This window comes from Bubalus kerabau, chromosome 19 (genome assembly GCF_029407905.1).
Source record: "Bubalus kerabau isolate K-KA32 ecotype Philippines breed swamp buffalo chromosome 19, PCC_UOA_SB_1v2, whole genome shotgun sequence".
Classification (NCBI taxonomy): domain Eukaryota; kingdom Metazoa; phylum Chordata; class Mammalia; order Artiodactyla; family Bovidae; genus Bubalus; species Bubalus kerabau.
In genome coordinates, this window is record NC_073642.1 from 67,114,238 (window position 1) to 67,139,001 (window position 24,764).

The window sequence follows — 24,764 nt, forward strand, 5'->3', positions numbered from 1 at the left end:
CCGATCATTCATGTTCTGATCGAATGTTCGGAAGATGAAACCTGTCTCAGAGAAGAGTGATCACTCATTCCCTTCCGCCCCCACACCAAAACACTCCCACTCTTTTCTAAATCATAATAAAACTTTGCAGAACTGTTTGGTTCTCTCACCAGCCATAAACTCTGAAAATTGAGGCACATTCTGACATCCCTGCTGTGAAGTGCCAGCCTGGCTGGGCTCCACCACCCACCAGGGCCCACACCAGCCACCACCCTGGGGAAGGGAGGCTCCAGCTCCCTCTCTCTCCATGCATAGTGTTTGGTTGCTCAGTCGTGCCCAACTCTCTTCGACCCCATGGACTGTAGCCCACCAGGCTCCTCTGTCCATGGGATTCTCCAGGCAAGAATACTGGAGTGGGTTGCCACGCCCTTCCTGAGGGGATCTTCCCAACAGAGGAGTCGAACCTGGGTCTCCTGCCTTGCAGGCCGATCCTTTACCATCTGAGCCACCATACATCATAGCTCCTACTATAATCCCTTAATCATCTTCTTCTCATTCAATTTCCCATTTATCTATTGGACAAACATTCAGCTTGTTCACCTCAATCCAGATGTCTTTGGCTACAAGGAACAGAAATACCCCGATTCAAGCTTCAGTGAAGAGAACTCGAATTATTTCCAATAACAATCCAGAGAGGTCCAGCGGGTTTCAGGGTGGGTTGACTCAGCAGCTCAGTGCTGTCCTCAAAGACCCAGGTTCAATCCCTCTCTCTGCTCTGCGATCCCATCTGTCCACCTCAGCGCTGATTTTGTCTGCCAACTGGAACCAAAATGGCAGTTGCCACAGGAACCAAGATGGTTCCTTTCTTTCAGCAACTCCTCTTCTCAGGGGGACAATCTAGGCTAGATTCAACCTAGCCTAACTTCCTAATGCAGTCATTATCACTCTGGCTCCTAAGATTGTATGTATAGCCCCTCCTCCAAAGAGCACCCTAATGGCTACACCCATTGGCAGGACCCTGGCCGTCCCATTAATGAATGGGCCAGATTGTGACTTTAGTCATCCCTGTGTATCAGTGAAATCTTTTTTTTGCAAATGTATGGAAATATTTATTGTTCTTTTGGATTCGCTTTTATTTTTCACAATTTTTAATTCTGTCATTGGAGGTCTGTAGGATTTTTTTTATTTATCCTGATGGTGATGAATCTTGGGATTCATCGAGTGAAGCATGACTGGCTTCTCCAATTTTCCCGATCACCACTTTGTTTTTCATTTACTTTTTTAAATTGATTATTTACAATGAGCCAAAGTCTAATCCTTAGTGAAGTTTCATAATGAATTGTTACTTGGTTTTAGATATTAAGAAACAATGCTTACATGTTTAAAAAATAATAATTTAACATACTTTAAGCAAATAAATTCATTGGAAAGGACTGTGAGCCATTATAACACCAGGAAATCTAGCTTTTCAAATGTCTTTTATTATACATAAAGTAGGTACATAGGTAATAGTCATATTTTGTGAATTTCTCAGAAATTTAATCCTTGAATTAAATTTGTTAAACAAATCAACATTTTACTGCATTCTATTTTGTTTATCCCTAGCTTATGATTATTTTAATTTTTATTTTTTTAAACATTTAATGATGCAGAAAACGAAAACCGTTTTTCTTAAAACCCATGAAAAATTGATCTTTAGAAGCTGCAAAGGCCTTGGGTCTCCTTAAGCATTTCATATCTACATGGTTGTACTTTTGCAGGTATTTATATTCCCTCCATAATTGACAAGTTTTTAATTAAAGCTGGAAAGTTATCACAGTCACAAGACAAGTAGTTATTCCCCCCAAAAGTCTAAGTCGTTAATTAGGCAACATAATGAGAATTGTTGCACATTGGGATTCGTGTGGCCTGACAATTATCCCCCTGTCGGCCTAAATGTCTTATTTGGCCGCAAGAATTATCCAGCGAGGAAGCGAGCCAAGCAGACCTCGCCAGCACCTCACCGCGCACCAGGCGTGTTGGGCACGAAAAAAGCACTGACCTTTTATCAGCATCCGCAAGCGCAAATTAAGGAACAAAGTTCTCTGCCGGGATCGATTGCCCCGGTATCCGATGGAGCCCAAGGAGCCGGTTACAAGGTCGAGCAATTAAGAGCTAAAGCCGAAATGACTCACATAATTGCAGAATCGCTCATTTTAACAGCCTGATTGGAAATTGTCAACACTGTGTCCGAGACTAATGAAGCACGGGAAATGGAAAAGGTGACATTTTCAGATAATGTTATTAGTAAACGGATTGACGACATGTCAGATGACAAAGACAACTCTGATCCAAGGGTTTATTAAGTCCAAAAAAAGTTTTCATTGCTGATTGATGAATCTGTATATTAATGCATCACTAATTGGACTCAGTTAATGGTGTTAATTGGAATCCCTGAAGGAAACAGTCTGGGAGACACGGTTGGCTCTTGAAAATAGTCCCCAAACAAATTACTGGGAATGAAGCATTGCAACTGGCAAATTAATACTTGGAGATGGAAAGTGCATTCCAGAGGCCCGCTGTGTCCCGTACACATGTGCTGGACCGATGAAAGGTACCACAGCTCCGCATCAAGAGTGTGTTCTGGAAAACCCTGGGATTCAAGTCGTGCACAGCATTCTTCACAGCCTCCTGTATCAAAAGTTTGTATGCAGATGTGACTTCCACATTAAAAGACACAATCAAATGGGGGACTCTAATACAATCGCAGCTGTGACAGGACTGTCTGTTTCAAAGTTACGTGGCGGGAAGAAATGGCATCAGAATACAGGCTTGACGGTTGCACACTGGAGCGGCTGTCCAAAGAATGAGATTTGTCAAGAGTTGAAGAGCTGAGAGAGGAAATGGGGGGTGGAAAAGTGTAAATGACTCACTTAGCGGATCCCACTTGGCTTCAAAAAAATGGTGTACTTAACGTGACAGCATGGACACCTGAATGAACTTAATGGGAAATTACAGGGATTATCAGGCTGAGCCGTCCTTCAACCATCCAGGCTGTGAAAAGCAGATTCAAATCGGCAAGAACCCAGGGAATATCATGCTCTCAAGCCCTTCTGGGAGAATCTACTAGAAGGCTGGTGACGAGCGTTGTGTTTGAGCTTTGTGCTAAGTTATTTCAGCAGTGTCCAACTCTTTTGCAACCCCATGGACTGTAGCCCACCAGGTTCCTCTGTCCATGAGGTTCTCCAGGCAAGAATACTGGAGTGGGTTGCCATGCCCTCCTCCAGGGGATCTTCCCAGCCCAGGGATCCAACCCGAGTCTCATGTCTCCTGCATGGCAAGTGGGGATCTTGCCTGGAGAATCCCAGGGACGGCGGAGCCTGTTGGGCTGCCGTCTACGGGATCACACAGAGTCGGACACGACTGAAGTGACTTAGCAGCAGCAGTAGCAGCAGCCACCTGGGAAGCCCAGTGGCAAGCATTAGATACGTTTAACTACAGATCTGAGACTAATACAAAGACAGAGATCAGAGAGGAAACAAAATACACATGTTCTGACAAAGTAGAAAAAAAAAATGCAACTAAAAGTGGGAAGAGAAGGGAGAGAGGAAGGGGGACACAGAATAAACGCACTGATTGCCACATAAATAATAGATGGGAGACACCGAATGTCACTTAACACTGACAAAGCAAACAATACCAGTTTGCACCGCTTGAAATGACCAATATCTGACCATTGCTGACCTACAGAAATGCCAGTTCAGTAATGACCCCAGCTAATTAGACATTGGAAATGATACTAGAATAAAAATAGCCAATCAAACCAAAGCATAGACTTCCCTAACTTGCAAATGAAATGCAAAAACAAAAATATGCTGTGATGAGGCTAAACCCTGAAAGACATTATGTAGAGTGAAATGAGGCAGAGATAAAAGGACGCGTTCTGTGTGATTCCCCGTATAAGAGGTACTGAGATTAGTCAGTCACAGAGAGAACGTCCACTAGAGGCCAGCAGGGGCTGGAGGGACGTGGTGGGGGGTGTTATTTAATGGTTATTGCTTTCTGTTTGGAGTAATGAAAAGGTTTGGAAATAGAGGCTATGGTTGCACAATATTATAAGTGTACTTCATGCCACTGAATTATACACTTTTAAATGGTTAAAATGATAAATTGTGTAGTGTAAATATTTACCATAAGTTTTAAAAATGAATAATGTAATACACCAAGAACCATTGAACTGCACAGTTTAAATGGATAAAATGTTCAGTATGTGAAATAGATCTCAATAAAGCTGATTACAAAAAGAAAAAAAAACATACGAATAAAGGAAAGTGCACCTTAAAAAATAGGAACAAAGAAAACAAAACACATTGAGAGACATAGAATAAATGTAATACCACATATACTTAAATATCACCCACAGTAATAGGGCAAAGCGGAGACCAGCCCGTCTTAGCAGTGAGTGCGAATAGGCTTAAGTCACCTCCTAAAAGAAAAGATTTCCAATCAGCCCGCAGGCTGGGTGATTTAGAAAGACTGGAAATCCCAGGACCAGCGAATGGAAACAATAAACAAGCAGGGGTTCGATTCTGATGTTAGACAAGGTAGAATTCAGGCCAAAAAGCATTAAATGTGACAAAGGGGGTATGTTATTAGGCCTGAGGGGATTTAATAGGAATGCCTATGCAACAAATAACACAGCAACCACCTTCCTAGAGAGAAGGCTACAGGAGAGGGGAGGGAAAACGGGCAGAGCCACAGCACTCAGGGAACTAAACACAGTGCCCTCGGTCCGGCAAACAGCATCTGCAGCAGCAGCAAGAGAGCCAGGGACGCTGCAAGCAAACCGCAGTGTTGTCAGTAAGATAAGGGAGCCCTTATGGCTTTGTATGAACGTACATCACAGTAAAAGAGAATATACCTTCTTCTCCAACATACAAGGAAGGATCACCAAAACGCACACACACAACACTTTTCATAATGTAGAACCCACACCACTGAACTTCATTGAATATAAGGCATTATATAAGGTGGAAATTAAAAACACGTTCAAAATTTTTTTTTCTGCGTGGAAATTCAAAATTCCTCTCAGACAACACTCAGGTGAAAGGCAAAATACAAACTAAAATTGCAGGATTGCTTTAAAAATAATGACATCTCGTCTTTCGGGTGCGTTAAAGACAGAGAAAATTCATGACTTCAAATACTTATATCAAATAATCTACAGACGATGTGATATCCCTATCAAATTAGCTATGGCATTTTTTCAGAACTAGAACAAATAATCCAAAATTTTATATGGAACCATAAAAGGACTGGAATGGCCAAAGCAATCCAGGGATGGGTGGAGGGGGTGGACCAGAAAGCAGGAGGCATACCCCTCCACCTCAGACTTCAGGCAATACTACAGACCTATAGCAATCAAAACAATGTGATATCGGTACAGAAACAGACATGCATGTCATTGGAACAGAGCGAAGAGCCCAGAAATAAACCCACACACCTGTGGACAATGACTGCAGCCATGAAATTAAAAGACGCTTGCTCCTTGGAAGAAAAGCAATGACAGACCTAGACCATGTATTAAAAAGCAGAGACATCACTTTGCCTACAAAGGTCCTTATAGTCAAAGCTATGGTTTTTCCAGTACTCATGTACAGATGTGAGAGCTGGACAATAAAAAAGGCTGAGTGCCAAAGAATTGATGTCTTCGAACTGTGGTGCTGGAGAAGACGCTTGAGAGTCCCTTGGACTGCAAGGAGATCAAACCGGTCAATCCTGGAGGAAACCAACCCTGAATATTCACTGGAAGGACTGATGCTGCAGCAGAAGCCCAATCCTTTGGCCACCTGATGCGAAGAGCTGACTCATTGGAAAAGACCCTGATGCTGGGAAAGATCGAAGGCAGGACAAGAAGGGGACAACAGAGATGAGATGGTTGGATGGCATCATTACCTCCATGGACATGAATTTGAGCAAGCTCCAGGAGATGGTGAAGGACAGGGAAGCCTGGCATGCTACAGTCCATGGAGTCACAGAGAGTCAGACACAACTGAGCGACTGAACACCACCACCTATGGTCAATTAATCTTTGGCCAAAAGGCAAGAATGTAAAATGGGAAAAGTCTCTTCACCAAATGGGGCTGGGAAAGTTGGACATGTGTGTGCATGCTGAGTTGCTTCAGTCATGTCCAACTCTTTTGCAATGCTATGGACTGTATCCCACCAGGCTCCTCTGTCCATGGGATTCTCCAGGCAAGCATACTGGAGTGGGTTGCCATGCCCTCCTCCAGGGGATCTTCCCAACTCAGGGATCAAACCCACATCTTATGTCTCCTGCATTGGCGAGTGAGTTCTTTATGACTAGAGACACCTGGAAAAGTTGGACAGCTGCATGTAAATCGATGTTAGAACACATCCTCACACTAAGCACAAAAATAAACTCAAAATCACTTAAAGACTTAAATATGTCATGACATCTTAAAACTCCTAGAAGAGAGCATAGGCAAAATATTCTCTGGCATAAATCATAACAATATTTTTTTCGGTCAATCTTCCAAGGTAACAGAAATAAAACAGAAATAAACAAAAGGGATCTAATCAAACTTAAAGTTTTTGCACAGCAAAGAAACGATTAAAAAAAAAAAAAAGACAGTCTATGGAATGGGGAAAATATTTGTAAATGATGCAATTGACAAGGCTTAATCTCCAAAATATACAAGTAGCTCAGACAACTCAACAGCAACAAAAAACAACCGAGTAGAAAACTGGGCAGGCCTTAATAAACATTTCTCCAAAGAAGACACACAGATGGCCAGTAGGCATATGAAAAGATGCTCAACATCACTGATTATTAGAGAAAAAGCAAAACTACAAAGAGGTGTCACCTCACACCAGTCAGAACGGCCATCATTAAAAGATGCACAGAGAACAAATGCAAGAGAGGGCGTGGAGAAAAGGAGCCCCCTGCACAGTCTGCGGGGGAGTAAGCTGGTGCAGCCACTGGGGAAAATAGTATGGAGGGTCCTCAGAAAACTTAGCATAGAATTACCACACGGTCCTACAATCTGCTCCTGGGCCTATATCCAGACGAAACCATAGTTCAAAAGGACACACGTACCTCTATGTTTCAGTTCAGTTCAGTTCAGTCGCTCAGTCGTGTCTGACTCTTTGCGACCCCATGAATCGCAGCACGCCAGGCCTCCCTGTCCATCACCAACTCCCGGAGTTCACTCAGACTCACGTCCATTATAGCAGGACTGTTCACAATAGCCAAAACATGGGAACAACCTAAAGGTCCAGCAACAGACGAACAGATAAAGATGACGTGATACGTAAACACAGTGGAGCACTACTCAGTCATAAAAAAGAATGAAACCCTGCCATTTGTAGCCACATGGATGCCACTAGAGGTGATCATACTAAGTGAAGTCAGTCAGAAAGAGAACGACAAATACCATATGGTATCACTTATGTGGAATCTAAAATGTGGCACAAATGAATCTATCTACAGAAGAGACTGAAGGCAAAAGGAGAAGCGGGCGGCAGAGGATGAGAGGGTTACGTGGCATCCCCGACACAATGGACATGAATCTGAGTGAACACTGGGAGCTAGTGAAGGACAGGGAACACTAGGAGCTAGTGAAGGACAGGGAACACTGGGAGCTAGTGAAGGACAGGGAAGCTGGTTGTGCTGCAGTCCGTGCGGTCGCAAAGATTCGGACACGACTGAGCAACTGAACAGCAGCACAGAGAACAGACCTGTGGTTGCCAAGGGAGACGGGAGGGAGAGGGAGGGACTGGGAGTTTGGGGTTAGTAGATGCAAGCTATTCCATTTAGAATGGATAAACAGCAAGGGCCTCCTGCATAGAAACTATATCCAAACTCGTGGGATAAGCCATAATGGAAAAGAATATAAAAAAAGAATGTATGCATGTGTATAACTGAATCACTTTATTGCATGGCAGTAATTAATACAACATTGCAAATCAACAATACTTCAATTTTAAAAAAGCAAATACTTGAATCAATAAAAATGAAATAATGAATATAAGTGAGCTACATTCCCAACCCAAAACTAGAAGATGAACAACAAAGGAAATCTAAAGAATGCACAATAAAAAAAAAAATAATGGCGCTAAAAAAGCAGAGATGAATGAGGTAGTGGGGATGGAAATGATGCAGCCACTTTAGTAAAATACTCTGGTAACTTCTCAAAAATGTTAAACCCAAAGTTACCATTTGAGCAATTCCAGTCCTAGAACTCTACCCAAGAGAAATGAAAACATATGTCCACATAGAAACTGGGTCATGAATGTTCACAGCAACATTATTATAACAGCCAAAAGGTAAAATAAAAGAACCAAATGCCCATCAGCTGGTGAATAGATAAACTAAATATGGATTATCCATACAGTGAAATATTATTTAGCTATAAAAAGGAACAAAGAAAGTACTGATGCATGCCACCACTTGGATGAACCTCAAAAAACATTATGCTAGTGAAAGAAGGCAGAAACTAAAGGTCACATGGTATCTGACTCCTTTTATATCCGAAATAAGCAAATGCATAGAGACAAAAAGCTGACTACCGTAGGAGCAGGGGAGAGTGAGAAATAATTACTTAATGGGTGCAGGGTACTCTTAAGGGGTGGTGAAAATTTTTTTGAAACTAGAGAGAGAGGTGATTACACAACATTGTGAACACCAAATCTTACTAAATTGTACATTTTTAAATAGTTCACTGTACACCATGTGACTTACACCTCAATTTTTAAAAAGAAATTCATGAGATGAAAAATAGTAGCCATGGGGCTACCTAATAAATCAAAAATCTGATCTTTTGAAAACAATTACAAAAGAGAGAAGTGTTTAGTTATCAAGAAAAATATGGATTGGGACTTCCCTGGCGGTCCAGTGGTTAAGTGTGCTTCCACCACAGGGGGGCACAAGTTTGATCCCTGGTAGCGGAACTATAAGGTCCTGCGTGCTGTGCGGTGTGGCCATGGATAAAAGAAACAGTAAGAAGGTAATACATATTGCAAAATAGGAGTGTCCAAAAAACCATAATCGACAATTTTGCACAACTCTATGAAAATAAATGTGAAAACTTAGGTGAACTGATGAAATGGATACTTTTCTAGGAATGTACAATTTACCAAAATTTATCTCAGCAAAGACAGGAAGTTTAAACAGCCTAATTTCCCCCAAAGAAATAGAGAAAATTATGGAGATCTGCAAAAGAAATAGGAAGAAAAAAACAGAAACCAGTGAAATTGGTTAGCTATAAAAGTAGAAATCATATATATATATATATATTTTTTTTTTTTTAATGCTCAGATTTGCTCATAGTAAGGGAAAGTGAGGTGGAATGGGACTACTCTGAATACACCTTTTTAACTACTTTGTCTTTTGAACCATGTTCATATATTATACATTCATCAGTTCAGTTCAGTCGCTGTTGCGTCTGACTCTGCAAGAATTTTATACATTCATAAAATTAATTAAATCAACACGATTTGAGAAATACCCTGAAATCAAGTACAAACGGAAACAAATACATATAACTATCATCCATTTGATAACATAACCACATAGAGGGAAAAAAGGAATCATTCAAGTGCTTTTTGAACACATTGCTCTGTCTGGGTGAACATAAGAAGAACTAAAAGAGATTCTGAACTTTTCTGAAAAGTTTGTTATCAGTAGTGGATTTGAGGTTGCAATTCTTAAACTGTTTTCTGTGTATTGTAGGACTGAGCAGAAAGTAAGCATAGGGATGTCCCTGAAAACTAGGATTCCTCGTAGGAGAAAGGGGGTACAAAATTGGAAGAGGGAAGGATGTTGGGGTGAAATGAGAAGTATTAACATGAACTCATTTTGAAATATTTGCTTTTCAGCTCTCTCCGTTGAGCTGGCCTAGAAGTTGGTAACAATCCTGGGGCAAGAAAAGTCAAAATTTTTTGTGCCAGAAAAGAAGGAAGCAATCGAAACTGATGGCAGCTTGTCAGGATTCCACAAGAAACAGATAGAAGAGGCTCCCATCAGACAAATTTGGGGAGATTTTATCATCAGAGAGTATAATGCATTGAATTTTAGAAAGGAATTTTAACAGAGAAGGGATAATAGAAGGCCTTGCTGAGCTAATCTCCTCGCTGATAACAACTGAAAAAGGTGGATAAAATATGAAACAATCATGCAAAGGCACTGAACCACCGAGGCAGACAGAATTTGGAAAGTTATGCCCAGTAAGAGGAGAGAGAGAAGTCCATGATGTGAATGCCACAAAAACTCCGCACTGTTTCCATAGGGGCATTTCTACATCCCGACGCTGGGAAACCAAGTCCAGACACAAAGCAGAAGACTTGTGAGTTGAGAACACAGAGGTCAGAGGCACATGTGACTGATGCCAAGTCACATAAGACGAGGGACAAGATTCTGAGGTGGAGAAGACCACGAAGAAGTAAACATAAAATCCTCTGTCCCGATTCCCCTCAAGTCACTGTCCCACTGTGACTGCTTAGGGTGAGACTCTAAGAAATCAGAGCAAACCCATCCCGGAGACTCAGGAGCTAAGCAGAGAAACACCAGCCGTGAAGAACAGTGGAGACAGAAGTGGGAATTCACCCCCAGCAAGACTGAGGGGCTTGGGAAGACCCCCTGGGCTTTCAGATGAGACGGCAGAAAGACTACATCTTAGAGGTAAAGGAGTCAGGACCACATCCAGGGAGTACAGGCTGTATACCAGGAGTAAGAGGGAAATTAAAACAGGTCAACTCTACTAGAGCTTGATCTACCCAAAAGACTAATCAAAGCAAGTTCTTGAAACAGAAAGGGAATAAAAGAAGGAATCTTGGAACATCAGGAAGGTAAACAGCATAAAGAGCAAAAAGTGAGTAACCACAACAGAGTCTCCTTCTCGCTTGAGACCTCTAAACCATGTCTGATAGTAGAACCAAAAAGTATAACATTGCCTGATATGGATTTCTATGTACGTAGAAGAAATATTTAAGACAATTCTGTTAAAAATGATGGAGGTAAAGAGACTCAAAGGGAGGAAGCTTTTTATGTTTCTCTCAAGCTGGCAGGATGCTGGTTCCAACAGGTCTTTGTGATGATGGAGCAGTTCTGTATCTTGACTGCAGGGGTGGTTACATGAATCTGCAGGTGTCAGAAAACGGCACGGAACTATCCGTACACTTTGTACCAATGTCAGTGTCCTGATCTTGCACTAAAATTATATAAGATGTAACTGGGGAAACTGGATGAAGAGTACATAGGCTCTCTGTATGCTGTCTTTGCAGCATCCAGTAAATCTATAATTATTTCAATAATTTAAAATTTTTTAAAGAAAAAGATGAAGGTAAACTGATGTTTTCAAATCGTGGTGCTAAAGAAGACGCTTGGACAAAGAACTCTTGCTGAAGAGTCCCTTGGACAGCAAGGAGCTCGAACCAGTCAATCCTGGAGGAAACCAACCCTGAATATTCATTGGAAGGACTGATGCTGAAGCTGAAGTTTCAATACTTTGGCCACCTGATGCAAAGAGCCGACTCATTGGAAAAGACCCTGATGCTGGGAAAGATTGAAGGCAGGAGGAGAAGGGGACGACAGAGGATGAGATGACTGGATGGCATCATCGACTCAATGGACATGAGTTTGAGCAAGCTCCAGGAGATAGTGAAGGACAGGGAAGCCTGGCGTGCTGCAGTCCATGGACTCGCAAAGAGTTAAACATGACTCAGCAACTGAACAACAAAGACGTTTTCCATTTTTAAAGAAACACAAGTTAAGAGGTTCTGTCACTAGCTGCCCAGCAATACAAGAACTAGGAAACAAGATCTTTTCCTTTAAGACAAAGAGAAACAGCCCCAGATGGAAACACAGAATTACAGGAAAGAGTGAGGAACATATAAAAAGGTAAATAAGTGGTTAAAAATACATTTACATTATTTTTTGTGAATGCACGTTGACTGTTTAAAACAAAAATAATAATGTGCTGTGAGGTTATAAAATAGAAGTAAAAAAAATGTGGGAACATTAAAATAAAGGGCGGAGAGGGTAAACAGAGCTAGACTTTTGTAAGCTTCTCGCACTGCTTGGGAGGTGATAAACGTACCAGCTTAAGACAGACGGCAATAAGTCAGGAATTCATACTGAAATCTCCAGTCTATGGAAACCACTAAAATGATATTCAAATTTTTTTTTAAATCATGACATTAAGATCTAAATAGATCAAATGTACAAACACTAGATTATTCATAAAATAAGAAAAATCAAGTAAGGAATAAGAAACAGACGGAACGTGTAGAAACCATAGTAGGTTGATAGACGTAAACCCAGCGACACCAGTTCATTTCATTGAATGTTATGGAATAAACACTCCAATTAAAAGACAAAAACGGGAGGCTGGCTGAACACCAAGACCTGTCTGCGTGCTGTTTACCAAATGCCCACTCTGCATATAAGGATAACTGAGGGACAGGGAAAGGTTGAAAGTGAGAGGATGAGAGGCGCTGCACCGAGTCGTCACTAACCAGAAGAAAGCCAGAAGGACCATCACTAAACACAGCAACGGAAATTTTAAGGCCGGAAGTATTCCTAGAAATGAAGAGGGATAATCCGTAATGATGAAAGTGTCCATTCAACAGGAAAACCTAAAAAAATCCTAAATGTGTATGGACCTAATAATACAGCTTCAAAATATACAGAGCAAAAGTTGGCAGGAATAAAAAGATAAATGAGCATCTGCAAACTTAGGTGAAGATTTTACCACTCCTCTCACAGAAACTGACAGAACAAGTAGAGAAAAAAATAAGTGTATAGGAGAACAACATGATGAATAACCTAATTGCCATTAACACACCACCACTTCCAGAAACTTCCAAGTACATGTTCTTGTTAAAGGCACATGGAATATTTATCAAATGTTCCACATTTTGGGCCACAAATCAAATCTAAATAAATTTCAAGTGATTAAAATAATGTTATACAAAATAAATAAATAAATAAAATAATGTTATACAAAGTATGCTACCTGATCAGAGTAAAATTAAACTAGATAAAAATGACAATAATATAACTAAAAACCACCAAATGTTTGGAAATTAAACAATGCATTTCTAAATAACCTGTGGATCAAAGAATAAATCACTACGAAAAATAGAAAATAGTTTGAACTGAACAATAATAATAGTGCAAGTACAAAACCTTTGAAATTCAGCTAAACCAGGGCTTAGAGGCTTTCAATGTATATATTAGAAAAGAAAACAGGTTGAAAATCAATGATCTAATCCTCCCAAAAATAGTATCAAATTAAATCAAGAAAGTAAAAAATAAATAATTAAATTCCAAAAGTAAAAGTTGAGAGCAAAAAATATAAAACAGACACATAGAAGAAAAAAAAGCAAAGCTAAAAATTGCTCCCTTGTAAACATTGAAAACTTAACTGCCGCCGCCGCTGCTGCTGCTAAGTCGCTTCGCCCTTAGCAAACCTGAGTTTCAGAAAGAAAGAAGACACAAATAATGAATTTAAAAAATGAAAAGAGGGACACCAATGTAGGTGTCCACATTAAATAGATAATAATAAAACATTGGAAACAACTGTATGCAAATATACTTGAAATTTTAAATTAAATGAATGTAATTACATAATTTGAAAAACAACATGAAAAATGATCCAAGAAGAAATGCACAGTTTGTACCTATTAAATAAATTGTATCCATAATTAAAAAAACAAACCTTCCCACAGAGAACACTCCAGTCAAGAGTCCACTCCAGAATTCTCCAAAATGTTTAAGGATTAAAAACACCAAAATTGCACAAACTTTTTAGTAGAGAAAGAAGGAGCATTTCCTGGTTTATTTCTGAGGCAGGATAACTTTTTTAGCAATCTGAGAGGGACATTCAAAATAAAAAATTACAGGTCAATGCCTCCCATGAATATACATTAAAAATCCTAAAAGAAATAATAGCAACTCAAAAAAAAAAGGATTTTTTTTTTAAAGAATAATACATCAAGACCAATTGAGGTATCTCCCAAATTGCAAAGTTGGTTTAACATTCGAAAACTAAGCAATGTAGCATAATTCATTGCATTAACAGAAAAAGTAGAGAACCAAATAATCATTTCAATAGAAACACAAAAGAATTTGATAAAATCAAATCCCTCTTTATAATAAAAAAAAACTCTCAATAAACTAGAAAAACCAAAGAAACTCCTATCCTCAACCTGATAGTGTGTCTAAAAAAATTAATAAAACTATAGCTAACATCACTCTTACTGGTAAAATACTAAATATGTTCCCCCTATGGTTAGAAATCTGATGCGAAGAACTGACATTGGAAAAGACCTTGATGCTGGGAAAGACTGAAGGCAGGAGGAGAAGGGGACGACAGAGGATGAGTTGGTTGGATGGCATCACCGGCTCGATGGACGTGAGTTCGAGTAAGCTCCAGGAGTTGGTGATGGACAGGGGAGCCTGGTGTGCTGCAGTCCATGGGGCCGCAGAGTCGGACACGACTGAGCGACTGAACGGAGCTGAGGGTTGGAAACAAGACCTGAACACTCACTACTGCTACTTTCACTCGGGGTCATTCTGGAAAGTGCAGACAGTTGGCCCTAGATGGGAGCTGCAGGCGCATAGTGGGTGGAAGGACACCCAAGTGTTGTATATGTAGCTCCAGCTCCCAAGCAGTCTGCCAAGCATGTGTACCAATAAGTAGATGAAAGATCTAGACAACGTGGCAGGCCAGCCACATGGACTGGACACTGGCAACACTCCACCAAGGAGCAGCGACATACACAGTCTTCTCAAGCACACGTGGGCCATTCTCCAGAGGAGACAGACATGTATTAGGTCATGAAACAAACCTCAGTAAATCTCAAAAAAAAATGAAATCATACAAAATAGGGCCTTTGACTGCAGTGGAGTGACATTAAGCCAACCGAAGAAAGGAATTTGGGGAACGCACCCACATGTGGAAATTAAACAGCACACTCCTAAATAATCAGTAAGTCACAGGAGAAATTACAGGAGAAATTCAAAAACACTCTGGGATCAAAATGAAGACACCATGTACCCAAATGCATGGGATGCCACTGACATGGGGTGAAATTTATAGCTACAAATCTGTGTTTAAAAAGAAGAAGGATGTCAAATAACCCTCTACCCTGACACACTGGAAAAGAAAAGCAAACTCAACCCAGGACACGCAGAGAAAGAGAAAGGACAAAGATTACAGGAGCAATTAATGAAATAAAGAAGAGAAAAACAGAGCAAATCAACAAATGTTGCTCCTTTGAAAAGATCAACCCAGTTGACAGACCTTTAGCCACAGTGACCAAAAAGAGAGAGAAGACTCAAATTACTCAAAAGTCAGAAATAAAAGAGAAGACATGACTGCAGGCACTACAGAAATAAAAAGGGTTATAAAGGAATACTATGAACAATTGTATGCCATTAAATTAGACAAGTTAGGTTAAATGGAAATTTTTCTTAAAAGATTGCTACAGAAAAAATTTTTAGATCTGACTCTACCTCTAACAAGTTAAGAAGTTGCATTGCTATGCTAAGTCACTTCAGTCATGTCCGACCCTGTATGACCCCATAGACGGTAGCCTACCAGGCTGCCCCGTCCCTGGGATTCTCCAGGCAAGAACACTGGAGTGGGTTGCCATTTCCTTCTCCAATGCATGAAAGTGAAAAGTGAAAGTGAAGTCGCTCAGTCGTGTCCGACTCTTTGCAACCCCATGGACCGCAGCCTACCAGGCTCCTCTGTCCATGGGATTTTCCAGGCAAGAGTACTGGAGTGGGGTGCCATTGCCTTAGTAACCAAAAAAATCAACAAAGACAAAGCCAGGTTTAGATTTCTTCACTGGTGAATTCTACCAAATATTAAAGGAAAAATTAGTATCAATCTTTACAAACTCTTCCAAAAAAGGGAAGAAGAGAGACCACTTCTGACTCATTCTATGAGGCTAGTATTACCCCATAATGTACTGAAATCAAAAGACATCACGAGAAAACTACAGATCAGTATCTCTTATGCATATACATGTAAAATATTCAATCCATCAATATATAAAAAGGATTATATGCCATAATCAAATTAAGTTTATGCCAGGAATACAGGTTGATTTAACATACAGGAATCAATACAACAAAACCATATCAATAGAATTTTTAAGACCACGTGATCATCTCAATAGACAGAATACAAGCATTCAACAAAAATCAACACCCTTTCATGATTAAAAACATGATATAAACCAGGAACAGAAAAGAACATCCTCAATCTGATAAATGTCAAGTATGAAAAACCCACCCTGACCGATACTATCACTCTGGACGGTGAAAGACTGGCTCAGGAATGAGACAAGGATGGCCACTCTCATCACTTCTCTTCAACCTTGTCCTGGACATTCCAGCCAGGACAATTAGGCACGAAAAACAAATTAAAGGGATCCAGATCGGAAGGGAAGAAGTACAACTGTCTCTGTTTACAGATGACATGATCTTGTATACAGAACAGCTTAAAGATGCACTAAAATGTGTTTTAACTAGCAAGCTCAGCCAGTTGTATTTCTTGCAATGAACAATCCAAAAATGAAACTAAGAAAACAATTCCACTTACAGCAGCATCAAAAATAATGAAATACTTAGAATAAACTTGACCCCAAAAGTGCGAGATTTATACTCTGAAAACGATGTTTTAAAAAAATAGATGGAAGACATCAAAGACAATCTAAATAACTGTTCACGGATCTGAAGGCTTACTACTATTAAGATGGCAATATTCCAAAACTGATCTACAGAGTCAATGAAATCTGTATCAGAATCTCAACTGGCTTCTCCATAAAAGCTGAGCTGACCCTAAATTTCCTAGGAAACTCAAGGGCCCCAGAATACCCAAACAATTCTTATATATACAGAACTGTGAGTGAGCATGCATTGCCCTTCAGCAATTTCAAGATGCCTTTCTATTGTCTCTGGTTTCCACCATTTTTATGAATTTTATACTTGAGTTTTACTGTTGCCCTTTGAAGGTAATCTGTCTTTTGTTCTCTAGCAACTTTTAATATTTTTAATTTTATACCTGGGCTTCCCAGGTGGCGCTAGTGGTAAAGAACCTGTCTGTCAATGCAGGAGACAGGAGAGTTGTGGGTTTGATTCCTGGATTGGGAAGATCCACTGGACGAGGGCATTGGAAGTTTTGCTGTGATCTGTCTAGGTATAATTTTTTTTTCTTCTTTTAGATTTTCAGAGCTCCTGAAATCTGTGAATTCTTCATCAATTTTGGAAAACTTCTTAAGCACTATCACTTCAAATATTATTTCTTTCCTGTTCTCCCTTCTGGGACTTCAATTAAATTTACAGCTTTCATTCTCCCTTACATGCCTCTAATCCTCTTTCTGTATTTTCCTTTCTTTTGTTTTTTCCCCCTGTTTCCATTTCACTGTGTTCTATTGATCTGTTTTCTAATACATTAATCTTTTCCTTCATCTAGTCCTTTGTTAAATCCTTGTAGTGAGTTCTTTTATTTCAGATACTGTATTTTTCAGTTCTAGAATTCCTATTTGATTCTTTTTTATGAATTCCAGTTCTGTCTTGAAACTCTCCACCTTGTCACAGTCTTCTCAATTTTTTGTTTGTTTGTTTCCTTGAGCACATTGATGACACAGTCTGTATGTGCTAACTTCAGAATCAAGATCAACTTTAATTCTGTTTTTGTCCAGTTCTTGTCTTGATCCCTAGTTTAGAAGGGTTATAAAAGTTTTCATCAATGTATATTTGTATGTAGTGCTGTGCTCAGTTGCATCTGACTCTGTGACCCCACAGACTGTAGCCCCCCAGGCTCCCCCTGCCCATGGAATTCTCCAGGCAAAACTACTGGAGTGAGTTGCCATTTCCTACTCCAGGGAATCTTCCCAACCCATGGATCGAACTCACGTCTCCTGTCTCTCCTGCATTGGCAGGCAGATTCTTTACCACTTGCGCCACCGGGGAAGCCTCCGTGTCTGTTTACATGCTCTTATCTTTCTGATTAAAGATAGAAGCTAAAATTATTGATGTGAGACCTCTCTTCAATCTTAATTTATATGTCTACAATGATCAGATTCCCCCAAAGCACTGCTTTGATAGCATCGCACAGATCTAATCTGTTTTCACAAGCATTCGGTTCCCAATACTTTCTAATTTCTGTTTTGATTTCTTCTTTATCGACAGATTATTTATAAGCCATTTCGCTTCTAATTATACAGGGATTTTTCAGAGATTTTTCTGTTACTGATTTCTAATTAAGTTCCATTCTTATCAAAGAGCATATTTGATGACTTGAATCCTTTTTAAAAAAATAAAAGATTGATATATTTATTCTGGGCTTTGCTGGGTCTTCGATGCTGCGCGTGGGCTCTCTCTAGCTGCGGCAAGTGGTGGCTAGTCTTTCTTGCAGTGTGGGGCTTCTTTTTGCAGTGGCTTCTCTTGTCACAGAGCATAGCCTCTAGGTGCCCAGCCTTCAGTAGTTCTGGGGTTCAGTGACTGGCTGGCCGGCTCTAGGGCTCGGGCTCGGTAGCTGTGGTACACAGGCTTGGTTGCTCCGCAGCATGTGGGATCTTCCCAGACCAGGGATGGAGACTGTGTCTCCTGCACTGGCAGGTGGATTCTCAACTCTGGACCGCCAGGAAAGCCCCTTGATGATTTGAATCCTTTTCAAATGTATTGAGATTTGTTTCATGGCTCACAATGGGGTCAATCTCGGTAAACATTCAGTATGCGTGACAAGCACGTGTATTCTACTGTTGCTGGGTAGAGAGTTCAACAACTGTTACTTAGGTCAAGTTAATGGCTAGTCCTGTTCAAGCTTTCCACATCCATACTGATTTTCTGTCTAGTTGCTTTCACAAATTGTTGAGGAAGAGGTGCTGAAATCTGAGTTTCACTCTATTTCCTTTTGCAGTTCTACCAGATCTTGCTTCATGCATTTCAGATCTCTGTTATTAGCTGCATAATTGCTTAGGATAATGTTCTGTTGATGAATTGAAACTTTCCTCACTACAAAATGACTTTCCTTATCTTTGGCAATATTCTTCACCCTAAAATCCACTTTGGGGCTCCTCCCGTGGCTTGACGGTAAAGAATCCACCTGCGATGCAGGACACAGCAGATGCAAGTTCGATTCCTGAGTCAGGAAGATGCTCTGGAGGAGGAAATGGCCACCCACTCCAGTACTCTTGCCTGGACAGTCCCACGGACAGAAGAGCCTGGTGGGCTATAGTTGCAAACAGTTGGACATGACTGAGCACACACACATTTTGGATACATGGAAATCCACTTTGTCTTCAATTAATTTAATGACTTCAGCTTTTTTGATTAGTGTTAGCATAAATATTGCATTCCATTCTTTTAATTTTAATCTCTTTGTGTCTCTGTATGTAAAATGGATTTCTTATGGACTGAAGATATAGTTGGTTCCTGCTTTTTATCCAGTCTGACGTCTCTTACTTTTACTTGGGTGTTTGGGTCACTAACATTTCATATGATTAGAGTTTTGATTAGATTTAACCCTATCTGTTCTCTGGGTTCTCTTTGTTCCGTCCGCTCTCTATTCTTCTTATCCTCTTCTGCTGCCTTCTTTTGGATTCTTGAGAATTTTCATAATTCCATTTTATCTCCTTTTTTGACTTATCGGTCTCCTTAGTATTTTGCGGTTGCTTTAAATGTTGTAGATACATCTTTAACTTACCGCAATCTACCAGTAATGATATTCATTCATGTATAAAATAAGAAACTTAACAATAGCATATTTCCATTTCTTTGTTCATGACCTTTGTGCTATTGTGGTCATACATTTTCCTTTTATAAATGCATGAAACCAACAATACATGGTTATTATTTTTTAATTTAAATAGTTTTTAAAATCTTACACATTACCAATGTAGTTCCCATTTCAGATACTATTCATCCCTTTGGTAGGTTTGCATTTCTACCTGATACCATTTTACCTCTGACATTTCCTTTAACATTTTCTGTAATACAAATGTGCTGCTCATGAATTTTTTTTCAGCTTTTGTATTTCTGAAAAGGTCTTTATTTCATCCTCATTTTTGAAAAGATATTTTCCCTAGATATAGAATCCTAAGGGTTTTATTTTTTCATATCTAAAGATGTTGCTCCTGCACTATCTTCTTGCTTTGATTGCTTCTGATGAGAAATCTGCTCGTTTCTTAGCTTTGTTCCTCTGTACGTAAAATGTCTTTTCTCTGGCTGATTTTCTCTTTACCATTCATTTTGAGCAATTTAATTATGATGCGGTTCAAGATAGTCTTACTTCAGTTTCTTGTGCTGGAAGTTTGTCGAGCTTCGCAGGGGGCTGTCAGGTTATAGTTTTCATCAAATTTGGAAACAATTTTAGTAATTATTTCTTTAGATATTTTTGTATCTCCCCCTCCTCTCTTTCCAGGGTTCCAGTTAACCATATATTAAGCCACTTGAAATTGCCCTAAATCTCACAAAAGCTCTTTCCATTTGTAAATTCTCTTTTCTCTCTGCCCTGATCATTTTTTCTGCAATGTCCAAACTGCTGTGGATACCATTCCGTGTATTTTTCATCTCACAGATTATTCCAGCTACAGAAGTCTGACTTGAGCCATTTTATATATTCTATGTCCGTACCTAACTTTTGAATATATGGATTACAGTTACAATAACTGCTTTAATATCTTCGTTAATTCTAACATCTGTCTCAGTTCTGGGTTGGTTTCAGCTGATTTATTTCTCTACCTTTTTGCCTGCTTGATAGTTTTTGCTTCAAAGACAAACATGGTGAATTTTACCTAGTTGGGTATTGATATTTTTATGTTCCTGTGTTTGTTCTGGGATCCTGTTAAGGTCCTCAGAAATATTGTTATCCTTTTGGGTCTTTACTTTTTTCTTTTTTTAAGTTCGTCAACTCTAGTCTAGAAAGGGAGACCCTGGAGAGAGGATGCCTTCTTTAATATATTTATTTTCTCTATTTATTGATGTAGCTGCACCAGGCCTTACTTGCAGCACTCAGGGTGGTCTCTCTTTAGGATTTTCAGTGGCAGCAGGCAAACTGGTTTTTTTTTTTTTTTGAAAATTATTTGTTTTAATTTTCAACATTTTTACCACGTGATGAAGCTCAGTGAAGAAAGCATTGGTGCAGTTCTTACCACAGTAGATTGAAAAATCTTGGTTTTAGATGTCAACATAATGATGATATTCATTATCAAGCATTTGGCAGTTTAAATGAGCTCTAACTTTAGTTTTAAACCTCTCTGTTGGCTGGACCGTAACAGACTGTCAGTACCAGGAGGCCGTCTTGAAGACTCTTAGTTGCGGCATGCAGGATCCAGTTCCCTGACCAGGGATTGAACCCAGGTCCCTTGTGTTGGGAACACTGAGTCTTAGACACTGGACCGCCAGAGAAGTCTCTGGGTCTTCATTTTAAAAGTCTGTTAGGTAGACCAGAGCAGTGCTTGGTCTAGGATTAAATATTTCCCACTCCTGAGGCAAAACCCCGCTGTGAACTCTATCCAGTGCCCCATGAATCTCAAGGTTTCCAGCATGGCTAGTTTTAACAGCCTCCGTCCCCAGCCATGTACAATCACTGAGGACTGTAGCTTTCAGCGGCTCTTTTCCTAACTCAGGTGGCTTCTTTTGCATCTACTGATCACTGCTGCTGCTGCCGCTGCTGTGTCGCTTCAGTCATGTCCGACTCTGCGACCCCATAGACGGCAGCCGACCAGGCTTCCCGTACTGATTGCTACTGAGCCTTAATACTCAAGGGGGACCCTAGGCAGATCTCAGGGGGTCTGTCTCTGCAGCCCTCTCCTCCTGGGTCTTCTGTCCTGCAAACACTAGCTTCCCTGTCCTCCTCTGACCCTTGGCTCCATCTCAACTCAGGAGTCCACCACACTTCACCTCCAAAATTATCAAGGCAGCAAGCTGGGGCAACAAGAGAGCTTAGCTCATTTATTTCTTGTCACTCCTTTCTGCCTGATTCTCTGTGTCTTGAAAAACCATTGTTTGATCTATTTTGTCCTTTCTTTGGTTGATTCAGGTGATAGAGTATATCTGCTCCTTATTATTGGTTAGAAATAGAAGTCTCCATTCATATATAATGCAAATATTAATATATTGGGATTTGAATATACTATAAATAGTAATTACTGACATACCTCGGTTTAGTAAGTTCTTTACACTTGATCTATATTCCTCTTTCTCTCTTGTACTAACTACTTTTGGATGGATCATTTTTTATTATTCCATTTTTTTTACTCTATGAACTTAGATATTATGCAGTCTTTTATATTCTTTCAGTAGTTACCCTAGAGATTAGAACATGCTTCCTGAACTTATCGAAGTCTCATATTAAATGCTGTTTTTATGAACAAGGCAAAAATCTACGAGCAGTTAACCCTGTCTACCGTCTCACAAATTCCAGGCCAGTGTTGCCATGTATTTTCATTCTTTGCATATTTTTAAGCCAACAAGATGTTACTGCTGACGATACGGTTAATGCTGATGGACACTTACTCGTATAGCCACTGTTTGGCTGCTCTTTCCAGCTTCCTGTTCCTCTAACCTTCCTTCTGAGTGCTTCCTTCTCCTGAAAAATAGCTTTCAGTATTTTCTTTACTGTGAATTCCATGCCAGACTATCTCGGTTTTTGTCTCCCTGAATATATCTTTATTTTATCTTTAGTCTTCTTTTTTTTTGTAATCCCTGGTTGCTCAGATGGTAAAGAATCTGCACAGCTGCAATGCAGTTGACTGGGGTTCAATCCCTGGGTCAGGAAGATCCCCCAGAGAAGGGAATGTCAACCACTCCAGTATTCTTGCCTGGAGAACTCCACGGACAGAGGAGCCTGGCAGGCTAGAGTCTGCAAAGAGTCTGACATGACTGAGCCACTAACGTACACACACAGTTGATTTACAATATTGTGTTAGTCCCAGATTTTCTGTTAAAAATTAGCTTAAGGGAAAGGGGTGGGAGTCCAGGACCCACCAGAAATAGGGCTCTCGGACCTACCCCCTTGCTTTGGGTGGGAACAATGGTTTGGTGTAAGGGTAACCCAGAAGCATTCAGCCTTTTGGGGATGAGAAAGCAAAATTCACCTTTTCCCCTAGAACTGGATTTAAGCGACCAAAGAGTTCTGGCTCCCCCTGGTGCCCAGAAGAGGTAAAACAAATACAGAGAGGAAGACTTCCTCCCAAATGGCAACTGGCTCCAGTATTCTTGCCTGGAAAATTCCATGGACAGAGGAGCCTCGCAGGCTACAGTCCATGGGGCCGCAAAAAGTCCTACATGAGTGAGCACTCATGCACACACCCACACAGGCACCCACGCATGCACCCACATATGGTAACTACTAGCAAAGGTGATTGTGGTTTGGGGCCTTGAATTTTATTTTATTATTATTATATATTTTTTTGCTCTCTATGATATTTATTTATTTTTAATTTTTTTATTATTATTTTTTTTATTTTTACTTTACAGTAGTGTATTGGTTTTGCCATACATCAACATGCATCCGCCACGGGTGTACACGTGTTCCTTATGCTGAACCCCCCTCCCACCTCCCTCCCCATACCATCCCTCTGGGTCACCCCAGTGCACCAGCCCCAAGCTTCCTGTATCCTGCATCGAACCTGGACTGGCGATTCATTTCTTATATGATATTATACATGTTTGAATGCCATTCTCCCACATCATCCCCACCCCGCTCCCACAGAGTCCAAAATACTGTTCTATACATCTGTGTCTCTTTTGCTGTCTCGCATACAGGGTTGTCGTTACCATCTTTCTAAATTCCATATATATGCGTTAGTATACTGTATTGGTGTTTTTCTTTCTGGCTTACTTCACTCTGTATAAGAGCCTCCAGTTTCATCCACCTCATTAGAACTGATTCAAATGTATTCTTTTTAATGGCTGAGTAATACTCCATTGTGTATATGTACCACAGCTTTCTTATCCATTCATCTGCTGATGGACATCTAGGTTGCTTCCATGTCCTGGCTATTATAAACAGTGCTGTGATGAACATTGGGGTACACGTGTCTCTTTCAATTCTGGTTTCCTCAGTGTGTATGTCCAGCAGTGGGATTGCTGGGTCATAAGGCCATTCTATTTCCAGTTTTTTAAGGAATCTCCACATTGTTCTCCATAGTAGCTGTACTAGTTTGCATTCCCACCAACAGTGTAAGAGGGTTCCCTTTTCTCCACACCCTCTCCAGCATTTATTGCTTGTAGAGTTTTGGATTGCAGCCATTCTGACTGGCATGAAATGGTACCTCATAGTGGTTTTGATTTGCATTTCTCTGATAATGAGTGATGTTGAGCATCTTTTCATGTGCTTGTTAGCCATCTGTATGTCTTCTTTGGAGAAATGTCTATTTAGTTTTTTGGCCCATTTTTTGATTGGGTCATTTATTTTTCTGGAATTGAGCTGCAGGAGTTGCTTGTATATTTTTGAGATTAGTTGTTTGTCAGCTGCTTCATTTGCTATTATTTTCTCTCATTCTGAAGGCTGTCTTTTCACCTTGCTTATAGTTTCTTTTGTTGTGCAGAAGCTTTTAATTTTAAGTAGATCCCATTTGTTTATTTTTGCTTTTATTTCCAATATTCTGGGAGGTGGGTCATAGAGGATCCTGCTGTGATGTATGTCGGAGAGTGTTTTGCCTATGTTCTCCTCTAAGAGTTTTATAGTTTCTGGCCTTATGTTTAGATCTTTAATCCATTTTGAGTTTATTTTTGTGTATGGTGTTAGAAAGTGTTCTAG

The 24,764-nt window shown here is 40.1% G+C and overlaps 1 long non-coding RNA gene across 1 annotated transcript; it reads right to left on the bottom strand.

The window, feature by feature from the left end:
- Positions 1 to 2,157: 2,157 nt before the first annotated feature.
- LOC129633793 (uncharacterized) lies at positions 2,158 to 16,362 on the bottom strand. Its single transcript, XR_008705294.1, has 2 exons — positions 16,287 to 16,362; positions 2,158 to 2,649 (listed from the first exon to the last, which is right to left on the bottom strand). It is a non-coding gene; the product is annotated as an uncharacterized LOC129633793 (long non-coding RNA).
- Between the last annotated feature and the right edge of the window lie 8,402 nt (positions 16,363 to 24,764).